This window comes from Tupaia chinensis, unplaced genomic scaffold (genome assembly GCF_000334495.1).
Source record: "Tupaia chinensis unplaced genomic scaffold, TupChi_1.0 Scaffold148012_1, whole genome shotgun sequence".
NCBI classification, from domain to species: Eukaryota; Metazoa; Chordata; class Mammalia; order Scandentia; family Tupaiidae; genus Tupaia; species Tupaia belangeri.
The window spans coordinates 1,851,643-1,856,475 of record NW_006207862.1 but is presented as its reverse complement, the minus strand read 5'-3'; positions in this window follow the sequence as shown (position 1 = coordinate 1,856,475).

Below are 4,833 nucleotides of genomic sequence, written 5' to 3'. Positions count from 1 at the left end.
TTTTGAGCATGCATGCACGCACCTGAGCCTGGCATGGTGTTCAAGCCATCAGGTCTGGGACTCAAACCACAGTTGGTCATGTAGAAATCCAGTGTCTTAACCACCATGCCACCTGCCGGCCTGCCTCATTTATCTTAACCACCATGCCACCTGCTGGCCTGCCTCATTTAATTTTTTACTAAGACTTGTAAATGTTTAACATAGCCAAACGTTTTATATGCATTATTTTAGTCCTCACAATAGCTTGATGAGGTAGGCACTACTACCCCAGCCATATGGTTGGTAGCTAACACAGAGCACAGATACTGTGGATTAGGACATCTTCTAAACACTTTCCACGTAATAACTAACATATTGGGGAAATTGAGGCACAGAGAAGCAAAGCCTAGTGACGGGGGTCACACAGCTGGTAAGCATAGACTGAAACCACTGGGCACTGGGTAAGTTCAATTGGAGGGTGCAGCCCTGCACCACCCCACAGTTTTCCAGGTGAGAAACAGTTTCCGAGACAGGCAGGGAAGAGAGATCAGGATGAGATGGGTTATGCAAAATGAGAGCAAGGGTTTGTACTCTTTTTTTTTTTTTTAATGATTTGCCAGAGAATACTTGGACTGGCCAGAAAGAAAAACAGAGAAGGAGAGAGAGAAAGCCCAGTGGGGCATGCTCATGCTGCAATCCCTTCTCTATTTCCCCATCTTGGGCACACACCCACACTTGCCTGGAGCGGTTTTCAAGCCACTGGGCTGGGGTTTAAACTGCACAGTCAGCCACATAGGATCTGGCTCTCCTAACCACTAGGCTGTGGGCCAGCCCCAGTCTTTTCTGCCTCCTGACAAGCATAATGAGAGGCACCCGTGGGAACAGGCACTCAGACAGCTGACCCTGAGCCCTTGGCCCTCTTCCTTCCTCTCCCGGCCCAGTTGGTCTGAATTGTTATTCAAGGCCTCCTGGGAGGTGCTCTGAGACAGTGAACAAGTGGAACAAGTGCGCAGGAGGCCTTCTGCTCTCACCAAGTTGTACCTGACCCTTCTTCATTCCTAGTCATCCCAAGGGTACAGGAAAACACCTCATGTGCCTCCACAGCCCAGGCAGCATCCCAAACCCGGAAGTGAGCCAGCTGGGCTCAGCCTTGCCCTAGGCCAGGTTTTCTGTCACATGTTGGCTCTGCTGAAAACACAAGGCCACCTGAAGCGCTGCCACCTGAAGCGTTGTCACCTGGCAAGTGAAGACAGGTGAGCTGGGGCCAGTCCTGCCATCGCACTGCCCTTGTCTTTATCAGTTCAGCTTTCACCTGTACCATGTGGACCAGCCCAGACACCAGAGGAGCTGCCACTGTCTGTCCCCGCTGCCTCCTCACACACATGCCCTGCTGCACTGAGGAAGCGGCATGGTCAGAAGCAGCTACCCAGCACAGGGCCAGGGTGGGAGAAGACTTCTCGAGAGGATACCTACAGCAAGGCTTGCACATAACACATACAAGAAGCCAGGAAAACGGCTGTGACCTCCTCCTCGGGGTGATTGGGGGGGGGGTGTATTGTCTCAACTTCTCTCTCTCTCTTATTTTTTTTAAGAGAGATTTTTGCTATAGGACATGTGTACTCACCAGAGAGACAGAAAGCAAGAAATTGCCCCCCAGGGGAGGATGGCCATGCCACAATCCCTTCTCCACCATTTTCCTCTTAGGATTTTGGACATGCACGCACATGTGTCTGGTGTGAGCTTTTTATTTTTTTTTTAAGTTTGCTATAGGGCAAGTATATTCACCAGAGAGAGAGAGAAAGGAGAAGTGAGAAGCAAACCACCAGGTCCAGGACACGAACTGCTGTTCATGATATGAGAGTCCAGCAACATAACCACTACACCATCTGTTGGTCCCCACTCAAGGTGAGTTTTAAGCCGCCCGGTGTGGAACTCAAACTACATGGGAGTCCAGCAATGTAACCATTATGCCATCTGCTGGTCCCTTGACTTCTCTTATGTTACAGACATATCTATGCCTTTGTCTGTATACACACACTCTCTTGCCTTTTAAATTTTTTTTTTTTCAGTTACAAGGGCCATGTTGGGGCCAGCATGTGGCATGGTGGTTAAGGCACTAGACTCCCACATGGTCCACTGAGGCTCAAGTTCCAGACCTAACAGCTTGCTTTCTCACTTCCCCTCTGTCTGTCTGTCTCTCTCTCTGGTGAGTGTGCATGCCCTATAGTATTAAAAATTAAAAAATAATAATAGGGGACCAGCAGATGGCATAATGGTTACATCACCTAACTCCCACATAGTTGACTGTGGTTCAAGTTTTGGACCCGACAGCTTAAAACTCTTGCCAGGCACATGTGTAGGAGTGCCCAGAATCCTGAAAGGCAACTGGAGAAGGGATTGAGGCTGGGGTGTGAATTCTCACTTTCTTACTCTCTGTCTCTCTGGTGAGTGCATGGACCCTATAGCAAAAATCTTTCACTATAAAAATAAATAAATAAATAGATAATCATTAAAAAAAAAAGGGGGTCCATGTTAACTATCACACTGCAGTATTCTCTCTTCACTTCTTTTTTTCCTTTCAAGGATTCTTTATTTAACTTATTTTATTATTATTATTCAGTTTTAAATTTGACCAGAGAGACAGAGAGGGAAAGTGAGGAAGCAAGCTGTTAGGTGTGGGACTCGAATCACAGTCGGCCAGCCATGTGGGAGTCCAGCGCCTTAATCACCATGTCGCCTGCTGGTCCCCTCTTCACTTCTGAAGGTGTCAGGACCACTTCTCTACATGGGTCTATGTTGCTGTGTGGTATTCCCTGTATGGCTGGACCGTCACAGATAGCACTTGTGCCCTGTTGGTGGACTTTTGGGCTGTGTTCAGTGTTTTTGTTAATCCATCATTCCTCCTTCCTTTCCATGACTACTTACGGGTTCTCACAGTATGCCTGGTGCCTGGGACGTGCTGGGTAGATGGCGATGAGGAACACAGGCAATAATCCCTCCCTCACTGCCCTTTCAATGCAGTGGTGAGACGAACTTCCAGTTCCAAGATACACTGAGAACTAAGGAAGGCGGGCCCGCCCATGGCCTGATCATACGTAGTTGACTGCCTGGTTCAAATCCTGGCCTTGGAGGCTTGAAAGACACATCGAGCACCTGTGTGTGTGTCCAAAATCCTGCCAGGGTGGGGAAATGAAGGTGAAAGCCTTGCTGCATGATCACATCTCATTGGGGGATGTTTTCCCCCTCTCCCTCTTTCTCTGTCTCTGGCAAGCACTTGTGCCCTCTGACAAAAACAAAAACAAAAGAATAAAACTAAGGAGGGAAAGAAAAGGAAGCTCTGAGAAGTAATAACAAGGCCCTCCTTTAGACAGTGTGTTCCAGAAAGATCTCGCTAAGGTGTGGCATAAGCAGAGATCGACATGAGAAGGAGCCGATCATTAGAGACATCTAAGGAAAAGCATCTGGGCAGCGGGAACAGCATGAACAAGGCTATAGATGTTCCAACACTGGTGTGTTTGGGGAAGTCTTTGATTCGTCCTTGCTACAGGGTAGGGGCGGGTGGCTGGGGTGAAGCTAGATGGGTAGGGTAGAATCAATATGAGGACCCTCAAATGTCCAGTCAAGGAATTTGGACTTGATTCTGCTAACAGCAGGATCAGGTCATTTAGTTGAAAATAGCACTGCGAGGAACCAGCTTGGAAAAGCCCAGGAGGACATTACTGATCGAGAGAAAAGCTCTGGGGACCAGCATATAGGGTAATGGTTACGTTGCTGGACTCCCACATAGTCGACCTTGATTTGAATCCCAGAGCCGACAGCTTAAAACTCACGCTGGGCATGTGTGCGTGCCCAAAGTCCTAAGAGGAGACTGGAGGAGAAGGGATTGTGGCGCGGCCATCCCGCCCAGAGGGTGATTTCTCACTTTGTGTCTCTCTGTCTCTCCCTGTCTCTCCAGCAAGCACACATGCCCTATAGCAAAAATCTCTCTAAATACAAAAAAAAGAGAGAGAGAAAAACTCTGGAGCCAATTCGTAGCTTAGTAGATAAGGGAGCCAGATCCCAAATGGCTGAGGTTCAAGTCCTTGCCCTGGTGCTTGAAAAAGATGCAGGGTGCATGTGTGCCCAAAATCCTGATGGAGAAATGGAGGAGAAGGGATTGCAGTGCGATCATGTTTTCTCCCTCTTTCTCTCTGTCTTGGTTTCTCTCTCTGGAAACTGTAAAAACCTACTTGCAATTCAAAGAGAGAGAGAGAAACTCTACTTCAGATGGAAGGTTCTTTGTTCTGCCCGATGGAGCCTCAAAGCCTGTCCTGTGCCTCTGAGCCTTAAGGTCAGGCATGTTACCTTATTATTGGTGTCCCACAGACAAGTAGCCCGGAGAGGCCATGTGGTTTGCCCAAGGGAAACAGCAAACACACATTCAAGGTAGAACCTCGAAGCCCCAAATGTCAGCCTTCAGCTCTATCCCAACCCACCTTCTTTCACCAGGGGATTCTTTTGTTGATTTCTTTAAGAATTATTTATTGAGTTTTATTTATTATTATTATTTTATTGATTATTTTTTAAGAGATTTTTGCAGAGGCAGCAGGTGGCGTAGTGGTTAAGGGTGCTAGACTCCTACATGGCTGACTGCGATTTGAGTCCCAGACTTGGTGGCTTGCTTTCTCACTTTCCCTCTCTCTCTGTCCCTCTCTGGTCAAATTAAAATAAAGAAAGTTAAATAAAATAATTCTTTTTTTTTTTTTTTGAGAAGTTTTCGCTTTAGGGCGCGTGCGCTCGCCAGACAGACAGAGAGAGACAGAGAGACAGAAAGCGAGAAATCACCCCCCAGGGGGGATGGTCACGCCACAATCC